Source organism: Euprymna scolopes, chromosome 45 (genome assembly GCF_053919585.1).
Source record: "Euprymna scolopes isolate OS-2025 chromosome 45, ASM5391958v1, whole genome shotgun sequence".
Lineage (NCBI taxonomy): Eukaryota > Metazoa > Mollusca > Cephalopoda > Sepiida > Sepiolidae > Euprymna > Euprymna scolopes.
In genome coordinates, this window is record NC_136526.1 from 59,774,840 (window position 1) to 59,800,828 (window position 25,989).

The 25,989-nt window shown below is 34.1% G+C and overlaps 1 long non-coding RNA gene across 1 annotated transcript; it reads left to right on the top strand.

Moving 5' to 3' along the window:
- Positions 1-1,538: 1,538 nt before the first annotated feature.
- Positions 1,539-13,799, top strand: LOC145269791 (uncharacterized). Its single transcript, XR_013865242.1, has 3 exons — positions 1,539-1,670; positions 11,583-11,753; positions 13,126-13,799. It is a non-coding gene; the product is annotated as an uncharacterized LOC145269791 (long non-coding RNA).
- The last annotated feature ends 12,190 nt before the right edge of the window (positions 13,800-25,989 follow it).

A 25,989-nucleotide genomic window follows, 5' to 3' on the forward strand; every position in this document is an offset into this window, starting at 1 on the left:
AATGTCCAACTCGTTTCATGTATTTCGGCAATTGTTAACACACGGTTAACAATTTCTGTTCTCATATTGAACAGACAAATAAAAATAAATAATATAAAGTAAAGATAAATAAATTAATTAATTTGTAATAACTAGAAAGAACTTAAAAAAAATTAAAACGTGAAAATTAAAAATAAATTAAATAATTGTGTATTTGTAATAACTTGAAATAGCTTTAACGTGCGTATTAAAAAAACGTGCAAATTTATCGAAACTTTAATGAAAAAGCGACCGCGTGCTTTCAGACGGTGTATTTTATTCAATTGCGTTTGCATAAAATCAAATTAATATGAACGCGCACCTGCTTAGACGATGTCATAGTAAATTGTGAACCGCCAAGAGTTATCGAACATTTTCGGGACAGTACAATACAACACTGCCAGTAAAACAATGTAAATAATAAGAAACGGTCACATCGTCTTAAGACGAAATGGATTATACTGTTCTGTTCACACAGACGTAGAAATAAACAGAGAGAGAACAAAAAACCCAGTTCACTCGGTTTTATGACGACATGTAGTTCTGTTTTTGTAGTTGAGAAAATGTGTTTTCGTTTACGAAAAGCTGCCACCATGTTACGTGTGTAGACATTGGGGGTTTGTATTACTGTACACATAGATTCGAAAAAGTTGTCAAAAAACAAATATAGAACAAATAAATGTTATCAAAGGCAAGATAAGTTACTTTTCTACCTAACTGGATATATTTTTTGTGTTTTTATTCAGTGTAACATGTTTATTCAGCTCGAAAAAACATGCAGTGTTTACCGATGTATTGGAAAATTCAAAATGGCAGCCGACTCTCTCTCGGAGAGGGTACGTTTGGGAAAAGGTATTATAAATAATAAACTAGACAAAATACTGTTAGAAATTCGCTCAATATATGTTACCGTGACATAAGTTGACATATATTCGGTTGTTTTCTAACAGTATTTTGTCTAGTTTATTATTTATAATACCTTTTCCCAAACGTACCCTCTCCGAGAGAGAGTCGGCTGCCATTTTGAATTTTCCAATACATCGGTAAACACTGCATGTTTTTCGAGCTGAATAAACATGTTACACTGAATAAAAACACAAAAAATATATCCAGTTAGGTAGAAAAGTAACTTATCTTGCCTTTGATAACATTTATTTGTTCTATATTTGTTTTTTGACAACTTTTTCGAATCTATGTGTACAGTAATACAACCCCTTTTTTAAATATGATGGGCGTGTAGTCTCCTTTAAAACAATATCTCCTTATCTTATAAAATGTGTTTTTAATCGATATTTATTCAATAATATACGAGTTTTCCGTGAACAAACCCCCCCCCACGCTCTTATTGGAATTGGTTTGAATTTTTTTTTTTACATTAAAAAATAGTTGCTTTCTTTTATGTTATAAAAAACTCATGAATATATTTTTAACAATAAAATCATAATTTTTAATTCAACAGAATTTGTAATGAGAAAAAAATTTAAAAAAAAAAAAAAAAAACACTTGAAAATATATAATTATTTCAATTTTCTGCGAACTTGCTTTTCCGGTCGCCATCTTAAAATGTTAACTTCCACCCGTCAAACTCGTCTAATTTAAATTAACTCATCTTATAATCGTTTCTTTGTTAAAAACATATTACCAAACAAAAAGTAAGTATTTGATAATTTAATTACTTTTGAAGATCTTTTTATTACATTACTAGCGTGGCTACCCGGTTTTGCTCGGGATTGTCTAAACAATGAGAAAATATAATTTCATTTTGAATGATTTTGTTATTCTGAGGAGAGAGGAATTTTTAATGGCTATGTATAGGCACCGCCAAAACTGGGGGGGGGGGGCAGATCAGTACTTTTTGACGGACCGTCTTTTTAAAAATCTACCAAAAATTAGGTAAATTATCCGATCAATACGAAATTTTCAGCGATTATTAGGAGAAGAATGAACTTTATAACAGTGTACTTATTTTTCATAAACGATATTTATATATATATTTTTTTTTGCTTACAATCCCCCCCCCTTGTTTTGAAGTGGGAACAAATATGCTTAAAATAATCATCTGAAACTGAACAAAACATATTGTGTTGTTGTAAGGGACAGAATTATAGATTAAAAAAAAAAAATTGTTTGCATACCTTATTTTGACGTCTGAATATCAGAACTTCGATTGTGTTTAATTATCCCGCTTTTGAGTTTTGAAGTGTGAAATTCGGTGAATATGTTAAGTAAAATAATTCATTTAAGTTAAGCAAAACAAAAAAAAAAATTTTTTTTATATTTATACGAAAAAAGCCATTTTAAAATTTTTGATAAATAAATTAACAATTTTTTTTTTAACGAGCCGAATAATGCATGACCATTATTAAACAGGGCATGCTTTGAATAATCGATACAAAAAAAAATTCGATAAATATTGTGCCCTTTGTGTTAAAAATAGCATACTTTTTTTCGATCCCGTTTGAAAACGTTTGCCGCCTTTCGACTACGGTGGAGCAAATGCGCAGAAATAATTTTTTTTATTCTACTTTAAATTCCCCCCCCCTCCCATTTTGGGGAGCCTGGCCCCCACACACATACACATTAAAAATCAAACTCATACAAATGGTCACCCATCTGGTACTGGCCAGCCTCAGCTTAATAATACATTGAAATTTTCGTCACTGAAAAATAAGTTTTTTTGGCCTGTTTGGTCTTCCATAGTTTTCTTCTTATCAAACGCAAACGTAAACTGTGTCGATATAGACTCTAGATCGACGCGAAATATCTGGTTACCTATATGAATAAATGGAATTATTTGAAATTCAGGTACTTATATTATAATATTTTTGCATATTCTCTTATAAAATCATCCTAAATCTTAGTTAGACAATAAATAAATAAATTAATTATTTCAAAAACCTTTTTTTTTTAAATATTTAAGTGCGTTTTTTGTGCAAGACAAAAAATGTCAATTGTTAACTTTTTGCGAAAATTTAATATTTAAAATTTGATTAAAAATAATAGAAAAAGTTTTACATTATTCTGCTTTCTATATGATAAAATTCAGGGTTTTATCTTTCTGGAAAAAAAAGTTACTCAGAAATAATGGATTTTAATAAATGTAATTTCGTTTTAAAAAACAACAACAACTTGATTTTGCGGCCATTTTTGGCGGTGCCTAGCTATGTAGTATTTGCTATTTCGAGCATTAAGTAGTTGCTATATCCATCACTAAGTAGTTACGATCTGATAATGACCATAAGTATTAAAAACATTCCCTGCAAATAAAAAGAAAATATTTTATAACACAACAAACACAAAGAAGAAGAAAAAAAAAATTAAATCACAATAATAAAAAAAATTCAATTTTCTGTGAACTTGCTTTTCCGGTCGCCATCTTAAAATTCTCACTTCCACCCGTCAAACTCGTCTCGTTTAAATGAACTCATCTTATAATCATTTCGGGTTTGTATTACTGTACACATAGATTCGAAAATGTTGTCAAAAAACAAATATATAATAAATAAATGTTATCAAAGGAAAGATAAGTTACTTTTCTACCAAACTGGATATATTTTTCGTGTTTTTATTCAATGTAACATGTTTATTCAGCTCAAAAACCATACAATGTTTACCGATGTATTGGAACATTCAAGATAGCGTCTTATTCTCTCTTTAACACGGTAAGTGTGGGAAAAGATGTTATAAATAAAAAATTGGATAAAATATTGTTAAAAACTCGCTCAATATATGTTACCGTGACATAGGATGGCATATATTCGGCGGGTTTTTAATAGTATTTTGTATAGTTTTTTTATTTATAACACCTTTTTCCATACTTACGGTGGTAAAGAGGGTGTGAGACGCCATCTTGAATTTTCGAATACATCAGTAAACTGTATGTTTTTCGAGCTGAATAAATATGTTACATTGAATAAAAACACAAAAAATATATCCAGTTTGGCAGAAAAGTAACTTATCTTGCCTTTGATAACATTTATTTGTTATATATTTGTTTTTTGACAACTTTTTCGAATCTATGCGTACAGTAATACAAACCCATCATTTCTTTGTTAAAAACAGATTGCCAAACAAAAAGTAAGTATTTATTAATTTAATTGCTTTTGAAGCTCTTTTTTTTTATTACATTATGATTCCCTTTGTTTTACTACAGGGGCGCGTTGAAACCATTATGATTGCCTTTGTTTTAATAGAGAAATGAGTCAACATTCCATGGTTGCATATAAACGAAGAATGGTACTATAGAAATCACTTTAATCGGGTTTTTATTGTTTACTTTTGTTTTTAAAGTTTTTTTTTCAAGTGCCTTGAAAATTATTGTTATATTGAAAACACAATTACCTAACATATTATTAAGAATTCTACCATAATTCCTAGCAACCCAAAATACATGAATAGAAAAAAAAAAACGGTTTTCTGTATGATTCAGTTAAAAGGAAACCTTAAATCCTAAAAACATCACAAGAAGATATTTAACATTTTAAGGAAATTTTCAAGGTTTATAGTAAATATTGGTGCAAATTGTTTTTAATAGTATTTTCAAGTTTAATTAAAGTTTTATATATTTTTTATTAAATTTGAAGGTTAAAGTACAGAATAGGTACAAAACATCCCCCTCCCCATATTAAGAATGGCTTATTAAATAATAATGGTATTATTTCAGCACAGATCAATAATGAAAATGTGGGAAAATAATATTGATGCTAAGAACAAAAAATCAACAGTAAGTGTGTTTCTTCACTTAAAAATTCAATAAAATTAAGGAATTCAAGTTTAATGAAATATTCTGCATTTATTTATTAACAATCACAGAATATAATAAACATTTTGTTTTTAGTCAATAAAATAACCATCTTGTAAAATTCTATTTTAAACGCATTAATTTATTTTTGTTTTGATGTACAGTTGACAGGTGACATATAGATACAATTCACACATATAAGTTGATAACTCTTTTCTCGCTATATCTCCTATAATAAACTTCTGTTTTTATCTTACTGGAAATGTATTATTTTATGTAAAAAAAATTATTTTCTAAAATTCTATTTTAAGTACTAAAAACGCATTAATTTATTTTACTTTTGATGAAGATGAAACATCGTAGATGTTAGCAATTTATTTTTTTAAATATTTCTCATTTATTTTACAAAAAACACTAAAGTCCTGTAAATATGGAAGACGTTGTTCTACAAGTCATTATTAAGATCCACTCAAAGCAAAAACGGCTTTTCCATATCTTCCTGAGGGACAGATAACTCACTTTGTTTTTCAGATTTTACCTTTAATCGTCTTTAGATGTATATTGAACTTGGAAATCTGTACTGAATTTCATGAAATTTCTAAAGTTCATTCTATAGAAAAAAATCAGAAATGGCAATGGTTACGAAGTGGCCCTGTTGAGATAGTTTTTACTTCTGCAGGAAGAAATTCAGTTTACTATAATGCTGCATCAACAGGCCATAAAATCTGTAAATCTGCATTGTTTGTTCTATAACATAAAATCATTAAATCGTCAATGTTTAGTGCATAATCATTAAATCTCTAATGTTTTTCATGAAGTTCAACAACTCCTCCGATATTTTGTAGGTAGACACACAAGCTCTCAGTAATATTTCTGAAGCCTAATCTGTTGGAATTCCTCAGATTTGTAATTGTCATTTGTGTACTATGCGACTAGATAGTTGGAGAGTAATGGATGATATATATTGAGTACTTTGAGGGAAAATACAACTTCCGCCTGGAGATAATATATGGGGCATCCTATTTAAAAATAGAAAACCATTCAATCTCAAAAACCTTTTATTGAATCAGATAATTGAAAGCATAACAAGTATTCAGAAATATTGATTTCATATGTGACACATATATCTTATAGAAATTATGATGTTGCTTTCTTGATTTGTCTTAATATAAGCTATGATCATAATAATCCCCATAATTTGCAGAATCATGTTCACAGCTAATCCCAACAGAGATAAGTAATATCTATTGTTATGCTAAACAATGATATGATAATCATGTTCATAGCTAATCCCCAAAGAAATAAGTAATATCTATTGTTATGCTTAACTATGATATGATCGGTCCAAATTGATTTTTGACAAGCTCCTATAGGCAGAAAGAGTAAAGATCTTGAAGCACGATATTTGATCAACATTGGCTGTTTTTTGTTATTTTTTATGCTAAAATCAGTATCAAATTTTAATGCATCAACAGTAAAGATGAGCTCTTATGAGTCCATAACACAACTTTTGCTTTGTGCTTCTTGATGACAGCCATCAGCATGAGTAGCAATTATATGAGCTCAAAGCTTAGTTCATGGTAAAAAGCCATCCAACAATAATGTAGTGCTTTAATCGGGGGTTCTCGGTTGATATAGATGATTGTTTAGCTTGCTTGGTGCCTTGGATCCTGAAACTGTTTATTCACTAAATTAGATTTCCCTGTACGTAGAGGTAGAGAAAGGCAAAGCATCCTATATATATATATATATATATATATATATATATATATATTATAGATACCATAGCCATAATAAATGACACAAAGGGCCCTATACCAATAGGTTTTGTTTCTATTGTAGTGAGCACTGTATAAACTTGCAGTATTAAATTTAAACGTTGATAATAAAAAAAACGAGTCACCAGTGTTGTGAATGTTTTATTTTCAATGGTAATTATACAAAAAACTTATTTTCATCGAAAATTGAATTTTCTCAACTGAATAATATATAATACTAGCAAGGCCAGCCGGTGTCGCTCGGGACTGTATTAGACAATAAAAAAAATTTTGAACATGCCTGTTATTCTTAGGATAGAGGAAGTTTTGATGTCTATGTATTAATTGCCATCTTGAGCGAAGGAATATTTTATCTGCCCTAGGACGGGTATTACACAACACATATAGGGAATAATTGGACCTTTTTTTTACACGGTGGTCACCACTTATCAAGGCCGGGAAGCCACCCAGGGATAAGGGTTATTGCAAGTACAGTACGTTAGTGTGGAGGTTTGATGAAGTGTTTACTTAAGAGGGCGGTTCATTAGGAATTTGTTAACGTTGGACTTGAAGAAATCCAAGTTGTAGTCAGGTGGGAAGCAGGCACACATTACACAACATATATAGGGAATAATTGTACTTTTTTTTACATGGTGGTCCCCACTTATCAAGGCCCGGAAGCCACTCAGGGATAAGGGTTATTGCAAGTACAGTACATTAGTGTGGAGGTTTGATGAAGTGGCTGTTTTTTGTTAAGTGTTTACTTAAGAGGGCAGTTCATTAGGAATTTGTTAACGTTGGACTTGAAGAAATCCAAGTTGTAGTCAGGTGGGAAGCAGGCACCCATTACACAACATATATAGGGAATAATTGTACCTTTTTTTTTACATGGTGGTCACCACTTATCAAGGCCCGGAAGCCACTCAGGGATAAGGTTTATTGCAAGTACAGTACGTTAGTCTGGAGGTTTGATGAAGTGTTTACTTAAGAGGGCGGGTCATTAGGAATTTGTTAACGTTGGACTTGAAGAAATCCAAGTTGTAGTCAGGTGGGAAGCAGGCACACATTACACAACACATATAGGGAATAATTGTACCTTCATGAAATAGGAAATTTACAGCACGAGTTACGTTCATATCTGATTTACTACATTCATATCTGATTTACCTCTGCACTCCATGTTTAAAAAGGAAGTGTTCTCTATAGTATCAGATCTGACCGAATGGTTAATTGTAGGCATAGACCAATTCATACCATCAAAAAAATTCCAACAAAAACCTAACAGCCAGCCATGGTTCTCCCCAGAATGTGCTGCTGCTATCGCGCACAGAAATCACTTTTTCCATAAGTACCAACGTAATAGATGCACTGAGACTAAAGCTGCTTTCAGGACTGCCAGCAACCACTGTAAAAGAGTAATAAAAAATGCAAGAGAGCTATATGCCCAGTCTGTTAAATCCAAGGTAGCTGATCAGCGGCTTGGTTCCTACCAGTTTTGGCAAATAACAAATAGGATCCTGAACAGAAGTGTGCGTTCTATCCCAACCATTATCAATGGACCAGAGGTTATCTTGTCAGCGTCAGACAAGGCCAAACTATTTGCAAAGAACTTTGCAGCTAATTCTACCCTATGCGACGAAGGCCATCAACTCCCCATATTTCCTCCTATAACACAGAACAAGCTAGGTAATATACAAATATCCGTGCATGAGGTCGCCAAGCTAATAAAAAACCTAGATTCCAGTAAAGCAACTGGCCCTGATGGCATCCCAATTATAGTGTTAAAAAAGCTTCAACCAGAACTTGCTCCCATACTTACGAAACTATTTAAGCGCTGCCTTAAGGAGAAGTGCTTTCCGACCCCCTGGAAGACCTCATCAGTTTGCCCTGTATTTAAGAATTCAGGTGATAAGTCATCTCCCTCTCAATACAGACCAATAAGTCTTCTCTGTGTTATGAGTAAGTTACTGGAATCAATATTAAATAGAGAAATAGTCAACCACCTCTTCAGAAACAACCTTCTTAGTGACACACAATATGGTTTCCGCTCTGCAAGATCTACCGCAGATGTGCTGACGGTTATATCCCACAGGATAAGTGAATCTCTTGACAAAGGCTTCCTTTCTAGGGCAATTGCTCTTGACATATCAAAGGCCTTTGACAAAGTATGGCATAAGGGTCTACTTCACAAGATTTCCAGCTACGGTATAACTGGAAATGTTTTCTCAATCATTAAATCATTTCTCTCCGATAGGCTCATAAGAGTAGTGGTAGATGGACAAAAATCGGAGGCCTGCAATATAAATGCTGGAGTCCCTCAGGGGTCAATCCTGGGCCCAACTCTCTTCCTGATCTACATCAATGACCTCCCTAAACACATACTTAAATCATTCGTTGACATCTATGCTGATGACACGACCATCTACGGCAACACATCAAAGGCTGTAAATGACGAAGTTCTCTCGGATTCTCTCTCCTCTGATCTCGAGCGCGTGGTTCAGTGGGGGAAGATGTGGCTAGTTACCTTTAATGCATCTAAAACCAAACTCCTATCCTTACATCATCAACGCTCTGATCCCCAGCTGGCATCAATTGTGATGGATGGCTCTCGTCTGGGTGAGGCCCCGTGTTTTGACAAGCTTCTGGGTTTGACCTTTACTCCTGATCTGAAATGGAACACGTACATCAAGTCTGTTGCCAAGGTCGCAGGAAAGATGGTGGGATCCTTCTACCGCTCCAGAAGATATCTCACTACTGATGCAATTCTCTATCTATATAAAAGCCAAGTACGGCCAAGGATGGAATACTGTTGCCATATCTGGGCAGGAGCTGCCAAAAACAGCCTATCATGCCTTGACAGAGTACAAAATAGAGTTCGTGGCTTAGTGGGGGATGCCCTTTTCTCTACCCTGCAACCCCTCTCCCACAGAAGAGACGTTGCAAGCCTATCCTTGTTTTATCGTTATTTTCATGGCAGGTGCTCGTCTGAACTCCAATCCCTGGTCCCCCCTCGCCAAACTTTCACGAAAAACACCCGTCTAGCTGAATCCACTGTGAAAAATTTCCCCCACTCTATATCTGTGCCTAAATCAAAACGCGGATTTCATGAGCAAAGCTTCTTTCTTAGAACTGCACGCCTGTGGAACTCTGTTCCGTCTGCCTGCTTCCCTCCGGACTACAACTTGGATGTCTTCAAGTCTAATGTTAACAAATTCCTAATGAACCGCCCCCCTAATTAAACACTTCATAAAATCTCCTCACTAACGTGATGTACTTGCAATAACCCTTATCCCTGAGTGGCTTCCGGGCCTTGATAAGTGGTGATCACTGTGTAAAAAAAAAAAAAAAAAAAAGTTATGTATAACACACACTTAAAATTATGTAAAAAAGCTTATGTTGTGCTAAATTTTCGGTATGTCACAAGTAAGAGTGTGTTTGTTTTTACATCAGGGTGCTATCCTGAGGAAGCACTGGGTTTTTTTTATATAAATGTTATACTACTCGAATATATTACATGATTTTCGATTTTGACAACTTATGTCACAGATAAGAATTTCTTTGTATTTTTACATGGGTACTTCACTTTATAAGTACCTTATTTTCTGGGTAGGATACTGTAGAAGTACCGTTTTTTTTCTAATTAAAAAATGAAAGAACTCGATACTTTTAAGTAATTTTCTGTAGTGCTAAATTTTCTGTGTGTCTAGAGTAAGAATTTGTTTTTATATCATCTATTGGTGCTGTGAAAAAGCACCTTCTCATTTAAACGCCATACTATTTGATTATATAACGTGATTTTCGGTTTTAATGACTTGTATGCACGTCACAGGTAGGATTTTATTTGTTTTTCATATGATTACTATACTACAAAAGTACCTTATTTCTTGGGTAGGATAATGTACAAGTACCTGTTTTTTATATATAGATGGAACTACTCGATGAATTTACATAATTTTCTGTTGTGCAAAATTTTCTGTGTGTCAGAGTTGATAGTTTGTTTTTATAATAGAGTGCTATATTAGAGGAGCACTTTGTTTCTGATATAAACGTCATACTACTTGAATATAATATAAAATTTCGGTTTGGATTACTTTTATGTACGCCACGGGTAAGATTTCCTTTGTTTTTCATATGGGTACTCTACTGTACAAGTACCTTATTTATCAGATAGGATAGTAATGTAGAAATAAAAAAACTCAATACCTTTATGTAATTTTTTGTTGTGTTACATTTTCTGTACGCCAGAAGTAAGAATTTGTTTTGTTATCTAGGTGCTATAGTAAAGAAGCACCGTATTATATGTAAGTCATATTACTCAAATATTTAATGGGATTTTCAGTTTTAATAGCTTTCATGTATGTTACAGGTAATATTTTCTTTGTTTTTCATATGAGTACTATACTACACAAGTACCTTATTACTTTGATAGAATTTTTTGTACACATAAATACATTAAAAACTGATCATTGTATGTGATATTTTGAATATGACTATACAACTATATGAACATATATAATAATCAATGTATAATGATCAGTTAATTAGTATAGGAGTGAATCCAATACATACAAATATATAAGTATATATGTATACTAATCATTCTTAATGGTCGGTTTATTAGTTTAGGGTGATTCCAATACATAGAAATATATAAACATATACACACAATTATAATTCATAATGATCAGTTAATTAGTTTAGGTGTGAACCCAATACATAAAAATATATAAACATATGCACTTAATTTAAATTTATAAGGATCGTTTAATTAATTTAGCAGTGATTCCAATACATACAACTATATAAATATATTTAATGATCGGTCAATTAGTTTTGGGGTGAATCCAAGAGATAGAAATATATAAACATATGTTACTGTAACGAAATAGATGTTTCTTATTGTTTATTTATTACTAAACATTTGCTTTTACGAATCGTTTACTTTTATGGGTCTGCGTGTTTATCAGTGTTCTTACATATATGTGTGTGCGTGTATATGCTCTTACGTAGTTCACTGTTATATGTGTGTGTGTCTTATTCTTACACAGTTTCTTTTTCCTTGGAAGGTTTCCGAGATGTGCATGTTCAAATGTAATGCGAACATACCTGATTGCCTTGGGTAGCGGATGATGCCTTCTTGGACGCTGGTCTCCATCTTGCTGGGGAGTGGTACTGCTGCAGGCAGATTCATCAATGAACAACAAGATGGGATTTAAAGCTTTAATCTTTTATTCAAGGCAAGTCTAACATCTCGCTATACTTGTGCTTATAATCAGTCATGATATCCATTGCACCAAAGAGACAACAGCTTCAATAGCGTTGTGAAATATCTTAATACATATATTTCTCTTTTACTTGATGTATGTATGCGCACAATGATGCCATTGTGCTACACTCGTCAAGGTATTATTGCTTTTAAGTTTTAACCCTATTTTAAAGCCCTTAGCAATTATTTTAATCGATTAAATTCCCCTAATAAAGTACTGCACCAAAAATGCAATCTTTTGAGCTATTGCACGCCATCTAAGGATCATCTGTCTAGGAGGAGACACAATTTAAAAATGGAGACAGACACACACACATAGTGAGATTTATATATTAGATTAAATGATAATCAACTTGAATATGTTTATAAATAAAGCTAATTTTAATAAAATAATCAAGTCATAAAAATACAAATATTATAACTTATGTTTCTTTAATATTTTATTAAAGTATGCTAAACTATTTCCAATCAATAATGATTGTTTATTACATTTTTAACCTTTCACTTAATATTATTAATACGGATAAAACTGTTACATACATTCGAGATGTCTTCATTGTTTTTTGGAAATCATTTATTTTTAATTTAAGTGAAAAAAATTATTTTGTACATGGTAATATATAAACTAATGAAATATATTATGACATATGGAAAGCTTTAAAAAAGTACGGGAAAAGAATTGCCAGATTTATTAGATGCACATTAGATATTTTTATGTTTTGCTGTGAAAAAGATGAATTATGTTTTGCTTATGTTTTATGTCATATCAGATAAATTGGGGATTTATATATTCTTCAATTTCTTAGAATTTTCAAACATTGTATACCCAAACATTTATTTGCATTGTTTAAACAAAAGCATTGAAAAAATTGCTGGATTTATTTCATGCATCAAGAAACAGTCAAAATATGTCGTAAAATAAAGATCATAAATACAATGTTGCTTTTCCAAATGAACAATTTATTTTTTTATAAATTATAAAATTTTGTAACTTTACAAAGTTAATTGTTAATTTTGAAAATCACTAAGGAAGATTTTTTGGATATTTCATTTAATATTTATGAAAAAGAATTCATTTTCTGCATGGATAAGTATTGCAACAAATATCCTGATTGTATTTTTACTTTAATCAAAAATAAATTTTAGGAGTTCTTATACATTGTGCATCATTATTCAAGTGCGTATTTTTAAAAATTGTGCATGATTTTTAAATTGTCCCTTTGGATAACAATGCAAATGCCTATCTCTAATTTATCCATTTAAAAAGTAAACATCTTAGTATTTTGCAAAAAACGTATAAAATTATATTATTTAATGAAATTTGTCTTTATTTTATTTTGCAGAATATCCAGCAATCAATACAATGCAAATTTCACAAAGTTAAAACAAAAGAAAATCATATCCTTCTTAACTACACGAGTTTTTCTTTTATAAAATATAATATTATGAAAATATATGGAAAAATCCCTGAGAACTGAGCTTGTATTTTATTCTTAGCCTTATTAAATATGGTACTAGTTGAAATAATTATCACAAGTGCATATTTCTAATGGTCTCACTGACAGTTTTATAAATGCAGTGAATAGTAGTACATGAAAACTTATGAGACTTTAATAATGATTTGCAAAAATGGTGGATTTGTTAGCACTATCCATTAAGATACACGGAAAATGATTTATATATAACCGAATTGTGAGAATCTATATACATTGTTAATATGTAAGGTTTAAATATAAAATGCATAAACATTCACTGAATTTCATATATGTTCAGTATTAATCAATTCTCATCCAATATTGATTTGATGTGGATTCTTTTAGTTTTATAGTTAACTGGCACATCGGAGCAAACATTTTGTGTTTATATACGTTATCACTAATTTCTCCTACTCCTAGGCTTAATAAATGGAACACTATTTGACTAATTGTTTCAAATACATACGACTAATGTACTTTTGGGTGCAGATGACTAATGTGCTCGTGAGCCTTTTAATAAATAAAACATTTCAGGCACAAAATTATTGAAATGAAGAATACTGCCAATAAGGAAAAGTTATATGAGACACTCCTTTGTGCTGCAGAATTGTCAGTTTTGTAAAATTATCACAGAAAATTATAATTAATTATATTTAAGTTTTATATATACATTCTGTTATTTACGTAAGGTGTAAATATCATAATATAAGATATATAAGTGATCATTGGTTTACAAGATGTTTTCGCTTTTTATTGATCTGTAGATGTGAAATTCCGGGACCTAATAATTTGTGCCCATAATCATTTATATATATATATATATATATATATATATATATATATATATATATATATATATATATATGCAGTTATATTTAAAACACACATATATGCAGTTATATTTAAAATACACACACACATATATATATATGTATGCAGTTATATTTAAAACATATATATATATATATGTATGCAGTTATATTTAAAACATATATATATATATGTATGCAGTTATATTTAAAACATATATATATATATGTATGCAGTTATATTTAAAACATATATATATATATATATATATATTTAAATATAAAAATGTAAATTTTAAACGATCTACAAAATTTTTAATCCATAAATATTAAACAGAAATACTTTTTATTCATTCTGGTTATTCTTAAATAGAAAATTAAGAAAAATAGAAGGAAACTAATTTGACTTGAAACTCGTAAATATTTAAAATTTGAAAATGAGCAGTAAATATGATACTGGAGAAAAACTATATTCTTGTAAAGTATGTGGCTCTATTACAAGTAAACAAGTTTTAGGCATTCATATTCGGCCACATACTACAGAAAAATCAAATCCTTTTGAAGTATGTGGTTCTTGTTTTACACAGAAGAAACATATGCGGAAACATACTGGAGAGAAACCATATTCTTGTGATGTATGTGGCCGTTCTTTTACAAATAAACGCAGCTTGGTAATTCATATGCGAACACATACTGGAGAGAAACCATATTCTTGTGATGTATGTGGCCATTCTTTTACAAATAAACGCAGCTTGGTAATTCATATACGAACACATACTGGAGAGAAACCATATTCTTGTGATGTATGTGGCCATTCTTTTACAAATAAACGCAGCTTGGTAATTCATATACGAACACATACTGGAGAGAAACCATATTCTTGTGAAGTATGTAATTCTTGTTTTACACAGAGGCAACAACTGTTGCCACACATGCGAACACATACTGGAGAGAAACCATATTCTTGTGAAGTATGTGGCTCTTCTTTTGCACAAAAACAACACATGTTGCAACATATGCGAATACATACTGGAGAGAAACCATATTCGTGTAAAGTATGTGGCTTTTCTTTTATACGGAAACAACACATGTTGCAACATATGCGAACACATACTGGAGAGAAACCATATTCTTGTGAAGTATGTGACCATTCTTTCACAAATAAACGCAGCTTGGTCATTCATATGCGAACACATACTGGAGAGAAGCCATATTCTTGTGAAGTGTGTGGCTCTTCTTTTATACATAAATCAACTATGTTGAAACATATGCGAATACACACTGGAGAGAAATCAGTTTCTTGTGAAGTATGCGGCTCTACTTTTACAAATAAAAAAGATTTAATCATTCATATGCGAACACATACTGGAGAGAGACCATTTTCTTGTGATATATGTGGCTCTTCTTTTACACAAAAGCATAGCTTGGTCATTCATATGAGAACCCATACTGGAGAAAAACCATTTTCTTGTGAAGTGTGTGGCTCTTCTTTTACACAGAAACACCACATGCTCCAACATATGCGAACACATACTGGAGAGAAACCATATCCTTGTGAAATATGTGGTCATTCTTTTACATTGAAGAAACACATGTTGGAACATATCCGAACACATACTGGAGAGAAACCATATTCCTGTGAAGTATGTGGCTCTTCTTTTACAACAAAACCGGGCTTGGTCATTCATATGCGAACACATACTGGAGAGAGACCATATTCTTGTGAAGTATGTGGCTCTTCTTTTACACAAAAAAACCACATGGTACGACATATGCGAAGGCATACTGGAGAGAAACCATATTCCTGTGAAGTATGTGGCTCTTCTTTTATAAGGAAAGATAGCTTGGTCATTCATATGCAAACACATACTGGTTGAATGCCTATGGGAGAGAACTTTACTGCCTACTAGACAATGTCCTGTCTAAGGTCTCTCTGTAAAGGGGTTTACCACAACAAGCTTGCATGAGGATTCTTTTTCCCTAGAAGTAAATCCTGACCAAATGTTTAAAACTACACGGAATTCATTACCAAATAAGATTTCTTTATGTCCAACTCAGATTAGCTTTTACAAGGAATGGTGCACTGGTAAGTGTTGAGATATTATGTAAAACAGAGTGAAGTTTTGATAATGAGTGTAAAGTAATTTTCAGTAACAAAGATGGCGGCCAAGAATCAATGCAGTGTCGATACTGAGTGAAGTAATTTCCCGTAACAAAGATGGTGGCCAAGAATCAAATGCGGTTTGTTACACAGCCAACGACATTTGTAAGCTGTCTGAAAATGCCACGGTCCAGTCCAGAATCCTAAGGCCTGAAGGAGTGAATAAGGTTGATTTTAAACCGAGGAGAAAGACATTGCCACAAACTGACAGAGATTGCTGGGCGTGTGCACTGTGGCATGGACCGAGAAAAGAGTTATGTCCTGCATTTGGCAAGACCTGTTATCAATGTAATGGGAAAAACCACTTTGCCGCGAAATGCAAAGAATCAAGGAAAAAGAAGGTGCAGGCTGTCAAAACCCAATATGAGGACCAGGAAAACGACAGTAGTAGTTCAGACTATGGACAGGTAGACAAGATAACGATTAAGGAAAAGGTGAATCAAGAGGTGATAAAGGCGGAAATGATGGTGAAAGGAAAACCAATTGCTTTTCAGCTCAATAGTGGAGCGTCCGTGAACATATTGAATGTGAAACACGTGATGGGAAAAACACTGGAACATTCAAATAAGACCCTTGTCATGTGGAATGGAGCAGAAGTGAAGCCGTTAGGAGAGTGTCGAGTTAAAATGATAAACCCCAAAATTGGACAGAAATATGCAGTTAAGTTTGTCATTGTGAAAGAGGATTTCCATCCTTTACTGGGAGCAAATGCAATCCAGAAAATGGAACTCGTCATAATCAATAACAACAAATTCAAAATGGTTGCCAAAGTTTCCCAAATGAATGAATCCAGCACCCAGTACTCGGACAGCATTATCAATGACTTCAGAGATGTATTCAAGGAAGAATTGGGTTAATTACCAGGAGAGGTACATTTGCAGGTTGATCCAGGAGTAACACCAAATGTTGCAGCAACACGGAGAATACCAGTGGCACTTAAAGACAAGCTAAAAGTCGAGTTGGGAAAACTGGTTAAGAAGAATGTTATTGAACCAGTGGGCGACCCAACACCATGGGTAAGTGCGTTAGCACTGGTAACTAAGAAAAATGGAAGCCTGCGGATATGTATAGACCCAAGACCACTGAATAAGGCTCTGAAGAGGGAACATTTTCAGTTACCTACACTGGACGATTTACTACCAGAACTGGCTGATAGCAAGGTATTTTCTACCCTGGATCTACGAGATGGATTCTGGCATGTAAAATTAGACGAAGTCAGCAGTCGCTTAACAACATTTGCTACACCATACGGTATGTTCCGGTGGAAGGTTTTACCTTTCGGTATTTCTCCAGCTCCAGAGATATTTCAAAAGACCCTTTTTAACAATGTGTCCGATTTGGAGGGGGTGGTTAACAAAGCGGATGATCTTCTGGTGATTGGGAAGGGTAAAACGATGGAAGAAGCAACAATTGATCATGACCTAAAACTCAGGAAACTGTTGCAGAGATGTTGTGATTGCGGGATGCGATTGAATGCTGGAAAATTGAACTTACGACAAACGTCTATATCTTTCCTGGGACATATAATAACCAGTGATGGTTTACTTCCTGATCCTGGGAAGGTAAGAGCCATAAAAGAGATGCCGTGTCCAACAGATGTGAAAGGAGTGCAACGATTGGTTGGATTCGTGAATTACCTGGCAAAATTTCTACCACACATATCTGATGTGATGGCCCCAATTCGAAATTTAGTGAAGGCAGATGTGCCATGGACATGGTCCCAAATCCATGAAGAGGCTTTTGGGAAAATTAAAGAGTTAGTGAGTGAGGCACCAGTGTTGAGGTACTATGACCCCAACAAATCTTTGGTCATCCAATGCGATGCAAGTTAGAAGGGCATGGGGGCTGCACTATTACAAGAAAGTCAACCCCTAGCCTATACCAGCCGTGCACTGACCGACACAGAAACTCGGTATGCACAGATTGAAAAGGAACTACTAGCAGTAGTCTACGCATGTGAACGGTTTCATCAATATACGTTTGGTCGACAGATAACAGTGCTAACCGATCATAAGCCACTGGAGGCGATTATGAAAAAAGAATTGGTGAAATGCCCAAAACGACTTCAAAACTTGCTGATGCGACTACAGGCTTACGATGCTACAGTTCTGTACCATCCAGGTAAGAAAATGTTCCTTGCAGACACGCTATCAAGAGCATACATTTATGCATTGAGCAGTGAAGATATGGACGATGAAGATGATGTCAAAGAAGCAGAATATATTCCTGTAACAGAGAGAAGGCTGCTTGAACTGCGCTCAGCCACGAAGGAAGACAGAAGCATGCAGCAGTTACAGCAAGTAATTCTGGAAGGATGGCCAGAAGAAAAAATACATCTTGACCCAGAGGTGAGACCATATTTTAACATGCGGAATGAAATGACGGTGCAAGATGGTTTAATTTTCAGAGGAAACCGGGTAGTGGTTCCACTGATACAGCGGGCGGTGTTGAAAGAAAATCTGCATTCCACACACCTGGGAGTAGAAGGATGTTGCAGAAGAGCAAGAGAATGCTTGTATTGGCCAAATATGAAGTGACATCAAAGACTATGTATCAAAGTGCCTCACATGTAGAAAATATGAAGTGGCCAACCCGGCAGAACCATTAATGGTCCATGAAGTTCCTGACAGACCCTGGGCGAAAGTGGGAGTAGATCTCTTTAAGTTTGCAGATAGAGACTATCTGTGCACAGTTGATTATATGAGCAACTTCTTGGAAATCGATCATCTCAATACACAAGCAAAGACAGTGATAACTAAACTTAAACACCATTTTGCATGATATGGAATACCAGACCAGGTCGTAACTGATAATGGGCCTCAGTTTAGTAGCAAGGAATTTTCTACCTTTGCAAAAAAGTGGTGTTTTACACATACACCTGTCAGTCCATACAATAGCAAGGCGAATGGCAAAGTGGAATCTGCGGTAAAGATGGCAAAGAATCTTTTCCGGAAAGCGATGGACAATAAGGCTGATCCATACCTAGCAATGTTGGATCACAGGAATACGCCAGCCAAAGGTCTCTTATCACCAGCTCAGAAGCTGATGTCAAGGAGAACAAAAACACTTCTCCCAACCGGGGAGGATTTACTCAAGCCAGAATTGCCCAAAAATCTGAGAAAATCAGTGAAGCAAGACCGCAAGAGGCAAGAACATGCTTTCAACCACAAAGTAAAACCACTTAAACCATTGTATCCTGGAGATGTAGTACGGATGAAACCACACATAAATGGTCAAAAAGAGTGGAGGAAAGCTGTTGTATGGAGGAGACTGGATGAGCGATCATACCATGTAAAAGTGGATGGGGACTTATATCGATGGAATAGAGTAGATTTGAAGAAAACTGCAGAGACACCCCCACTCACATCAGGAATACACCAGCCATATGAAGTGCAGAGCGAGTTCCCCAGGGCAGAGTACAGAAGAGATATGTAACTCAGAACCACCTCAATATGAAGGTGAAATAAGAGAAAACTTCAACCCGACCCCATCCCCAACACAAATCAAGTCTGGAAAGGTTGCGGACAACACGGTCAGGAAGAATAATAAGATATCCTGTGAGATTCAAGGATTTCACAACATAAGTGAAAGGGCAGAATAATCCCTGTTAGGTAGGAGGGTAGTCAGCCCAAGGGATGCCTAGATCACTGTGTTTTGTAGACTGTTTTAATTCTTATCAGACTTTTTGTTGTGTTTGTTTTTTTTTTTTGTTTTGTTTGTCTTTATCTTCTGTTTTTATTATTGAGAAAAGGGAAGATGTTGCATGAGGGGAGGGACTGAACAAGAGTTTTCACCGGCTGGAGTTACGCCCACTTACCGGTGTACTCAGGTTTGTCAGATGTAAATAAAGACGCCATTTTCTATAGAAGCTGATCTGTCGTTATGTCTTATTCAATCTATTGACATCCTCGATAATGACACATAATCTAGAAGCAGAAATCCATGGAATAATTCACAAAAATGTGTACAAGGAAAAAAAAAAATAATAGTAATAAAAGAAAAATTAGATGTGCTTTTCACTCTACATCCGAGACATAACTATTTTACATTTGGATTTTACCGTCATTGGATTTTTTATCTTCCACCAGACTATCCATTCATGTGTAATCAGCTTTTTCTTTACCATATTCACTCTGCTTAACTTATTTTGTTTTCAAGTAAGATCTTTGACTTGCTTGTTGTTTCATCAAATACTTCTGCATGCAAAATACGATCCCGCATTTTGCTAATTCCTATCCTCTGAGGAGAAGGAGAGTATTTTTTCGAAACTCCGCGGATTAAGGACTATCCATTTATCTAGTGTTTCCTTTTCAGATTAAATATGTTTTTAACTCATTTCAAAGTGTTTTTAACATATTTATTAACTGTTTGCTCATATTATAAGCTATATTTCCTATTTGGTTTTATCGAGCTTTTATATCTGGCTGAGATAATTTTATAAATATTAATTCTTTAATATTTATAATTTACTTTAATTTTACCATCTTGGATCATTTTGGTAAATTCAATTGTAATTTTCATTTTACACACACACACACACACATATATATATATATATATATATATATATATATATATATATATATATATATATATAGCTGTAAACAAAGGAAGATGGAGTTTTTGTATCTATGGTAAAAAGACAAAAAGAGGGACAACATTCAATGGAGGTTAAAAAAAAATCAAATCAAATAAAATAAGGTAATAGAGTCAACCGACCGGGGTTTGTCCGTCACTTTTTAAAGCCGAATCGAGGTTTTTCTTTGCATAGAGAAACGAATTCATATGGGGGGAACGATCAGAATGAAATCAAAATGCGAACTTTCTTCTTGCTTTCTCAATTTGAAGTTATTTATTTAAATTGACGTGAACACTAGAATATCTCAATTAAAAGTCAAATATGAACAAGTTAAATTATAAAGGAATAAAAGCGAATCAAATGAGGTATATTTTGTTTAAACAGTTACATTGAATTTAGCCTAAATTTGCAGTTTTTTTATTACAAGCAGTGGCGGCTCGTGCCTGGAGCTGTGGAACTGCAGCACCCCCAATCATTTCTACTCAATATTATCGATACACGGTAAAAATAATACGTTTATTTTTTCCTTTCTATGTGATAATATATCATATTAATAATATATATATATATATGTATATATATATATATATATATATATATATATATATATATATATATATATAATCCTGAAGCTTAATGTCGATAACTGTCCCCATATTCATATAAGTATAAAAGTAAAACTTTGCTTGGAGCTGCCAAATTCACAGTTACACATTCTTAGCGAAGTTCGCTTATATGCATGCACGCTTCAGACGGCGAATGAAAGCTAAATTGGAACTGTCGTTTTAGCAGTTCAAAACGCTCGTGAAAACCGGTGTTTGCGTGTTTTCGCTTATATTATTATTTTTTTTAAAAGGCTTGTTTACAAATGTTTTGTTTTTATTATTATTAAAGCGTGTAAAGTGTTCTTATAAATAAATATCAACCTTAAAAAAATTCTCACACTTTTAAATGCGATTTAAGCAGACAAAAATATACTGTTGTGGTTGCAAGGTTGAACAATAATTAGTAAGGAAATACAATGAAGACGCAAACAACAAGATAACGCAATAATAAGTGTATTAAAGAAAAGGTATATTTACAATATGTACAAATGACGGTGTCGAGTCAGAGAGTCTTGGTGGGAGTACATGTACGCTCTTCGGCGTCACTTCCGGTGGCATTTGAGTAAGACACACCAAGGCCAACCTAGGCTTACCATTTATAGTGTTATGTTATTCGCATATGCAAATAAGTGGTAGCCACCACAACACACCCCTCCCAAGATTTGAAGTCACACAGATTTCAATATCTTTTTCTTTTTGGGTTTACCATTAATGGTCCATTCACTTTTCTTTTCCTACCTGATCTTCGGGGTTCAGGTGCATTTTGAAACGGTTCCAAATTAAAAGATTCGTATATGATATCTATTGTATCCTCCTCTTCGACTGTTGTCGTATCATCATCATCTTGGATATGACGTTTTTTTATCTGATTTAGGTGCCTTTTATGTATATTCTGTTGACCTTTAATCATGCATGTACAATCACCAATGCGTTTATCCACTACTCCACATTCCCAGTAAGATGTGTTATTTCTGTAGCACTTAAAATATGCTCGATCTCCCGAGTTATATTTCTTTCTTCTCGTGTGTGTAGTGTTTCGGATAATTGCCTGCCTTGGCAATAGTTTGTCAAACGCTGATTTTACCTTTCTGGCAAACATTAGATCAGCTGGTGATATGTTTGATGGTGTACTAGGATGTGGTGTAATCCTATATACTTGCAAGAATTGTTGCAAAGCTTTTTCTGTTGGTGTTCCAATGGATTTCTTTAACACTCGTTTTAGCGTGTCCACGAACCTTTCCGCGAGGCCATTCGACCTTGGATGATACGGCGGAGTTGTGATGTGCTTCACTCGGAACGTGTCGCAAAATTCCTTAAACTCTGTGGATGTGAACTGCGTTCCGTTGTCAGTGACCAGTGTGTCTGGTACACCGAATCTTGCAAACAACTCGTGTAGGAACCCTATTGAGTTGTTTGTTGTTGGATTCCTGCAACGCATTACCTCCGGCCATTTTGTGAAACTATCCACTACAATTAAATAATAGTTTTCACCTACTGGACCAGCGAAATCCATGTGGATTCTCGCCCATGGTTGGTCGGTTTTCGGCCAAGGTTTGTGTATTATAGGTGGAGATTTTGCCGCTAACTGGCATCCTTTACATTTATCAATTGTTGTCGCTATGTCAGTGTCCATGTTACGCCAGTACACGTAGCTTCTCATTAACGACTTCATTAGATTTATACCCGGATGTCCTGGGTGGAAATCTCTTAACATCCTATTCTGCAATGTTTTGGGTATTACCACTCTCTCGCTATACAGTAACACATCGTCACATATGGAGAAAACTTCCTGCACCTTTGTGTCCGTTATAATTTTCTCTTTTATGTCCTTTATATATTCGTCTTTCTCGGCTTCCCTTTTAATGTCCGACAAAGTTACGGGTAGTTCCTTAATGATGTTTGCTACCATATTTTTTACTTCAACATTTGTCTGAATTGCTGCAATGACTGATTCTTCCAGATTGTGTTTCTGTGGTATCAGTCTTGACAGTCCATCCGCATGGCAAATCTTTTTTGATGCTAAATGTTGTAGCTGGAAATCGTAATTAAGTAGTATTGTACCCCAGCGCAGCAATCTATTTGCGGTGTATACCGGCAATCCTTTTTTTGATCCATAGATCGTGACTAACGGTTTATGGTCGGTTTCAAGTATGAATTGTCTACCATATAAATATCGGTGAAATTTAGTCACGGCAAAGATTATGCTCAACGCTTCTTTTTCGATTTGTGAATATGCCCTTTCGGCTGGTATCAGTGTTCTCGAAGCGTGCGCTATTGATTTTCTAGACCCATCCGGCATAATATGTTGAATGCATGCTCCTAAGCCGTAGGAGCTAGCGTCACTAGCGACGACTATTTTTAAGTTTGTGTCAAAGTGCGTTAAGAATAATTCGGATGTTAGTGCGCTCTTTATTTTGTCAAAAGCGGTTTGACATTCTTGCGTCCAGTTCCACGGTGTATCCTTTTTAAGCAGATTATTTAAGGGGGCTCGCAAGTTATGCATTCCTTCAATAAAAGATTGGTAATAATTTGCGAGTCCTAAGAAACTCTGCAAGGTTGTTACATTATCGGGTGCTGGCATATTTTTTATTGCCGCAGATCTGTCTGGGTCTGGACGTCGTCCATGTTTGTTTATTATGTGTCCAAGATACTTAATCTCGCTCATACAAAAATCACATTTACTTTCTTTTACTTTAAAACCGAATTCTTGTATTCGAGTAAATACTTGTTTCAAATGTTCCTTATGTTCTTCTAGGGATTTGTTCCTGACAACAATGTCGTCCAGGTATGCACATACACACTCAATACCACTTAGCATGGTGTCCATCGCTTGCTGAAAGATGGCAGGCGCTACTTTGATGCCAAAAGGCAATCGGTTGTATTTGTATAATCCCTTATGCGTATTGATGCATAGTATTTTTGAGCAATTCTCCTCGACCGGTATTTGCAAATACGCGTCGCTCAAGTCTATCTTGGAGAAGATATTACCCCCATTCAACTTCGTGAATATTTCTCTGGGCTTGGTAGGGGGTAATGGTGATCTTTTAAGAGGGAGTGGACCCCGGTCGAAAAGTCTGCGCACACTAACTTCGTCATTCTTTTTCTTTACGTATACGGTGGGGGCTGCCCACTCGTTGTGTTCTATTTTTGATAGAATTCCCGTCTGTTCCAATCTATTTAATTCTTTATCAATCTTTTCCAACCCAGCGAACGGAACATTTCGCTTTTTTCTAAAAATTAAGTTCAAACGAGGCCTTGAATTTATTGCAGCGACCTAAGTTAGTCGTGAATGCCTCAGGAAATAATTCTTTTAAATCGTCTTTTATATTTACTGTTGTTGGAGAAGAACATTCTATTTTTTTACAGAATGTATTAATTGGCTTATCCCATAGTCCGAATTTCTCAATTAAATCTATTCCAAACAGATTTTCTCTATTTTTTAGTACGAATATTTTTAATTTCTTCGAAGTCCCTTTCAATTTTATCGGGAGGACAATTTCTCCTTCAAATTTCATACCACCACCAGTTACCGTCCGGGCTGCTTTACTAGTTTTCATCATGGCCGGTTTTCCCAACTTTTTCCACGTATTCAGGTTTATTATAGAAACATCGAAGCCGGAGTCGAGTTGTAACTTTATTGATGTTTTAAATATTTCCACTTTTACGTATTTTCGCCGATCTTTGTCTAATTTTGCATTTGATTTTGTTTGCTGTACTCTCTTTCTGGTGTAATCTTTATATCTGCAGCAATCGCTTTTGTGTCCCACCTTCTTACAAATGTAGCATTTTTTCTTCTTATAAGGACAATCTGATTCCCAATGCTTTTCTGCACATCTCGTACAGTTATATCTAGGAAGAGGCTTGTTATATTCTGTACTATATTTATGGTTATTATCTTTGGAATATCCCGTTCCATTACTTTTCTTTGTAAAGTTCTTGGTTGGTGTGTATGGTTTTTTAACTTTTCTTACATATGCCACTCCGAATTCTTCTATATTTTTAATCCTTTTTTAGTGTAATGGCACTTTCACAGTCCTCTGCTAGTTTCTGGAGGGTTAAATCTTGCTCAGATTCCAGCTTAGACAACACTCGTCTGCGTATTTCTGCATTTTTTGTTGAAACTAACCCTTGAGCGAAGATTAGACATTTAAAATCTTCTGCAAGCTTAAAATTATCGCAGTTTTTATTGACAACTGATGCGTATGTCAAATAATCTTGGTTGTCCATCTTTCTTAGATGCATGCACAGCCATCTTTTATGAAAAAGAGATATATTTGGATTAAATAATTCTTTTAGTAATTTTACAGCTTCCATGAACTCTAATTCCGCAGTTTTTTTAGGTAATATGTAATCTACGAATTTACTGTGTTCTGATGTACCCACTTTTCTGGGTAAGAGGCTCACTTTCTGACTATTTGGCCAATTCTTACAGTCCAGTTGAAAAACATCCTCGTATCTTGTGTAGTATGCTTCAAAATTCTTCTCTTCCTCAGGCACATAATGAAATGTGTCCATGCTATTAAAAATAGTTGTATGGGAGAAATTAACACTATCGACATTTTCTCGATTACTCTTTAG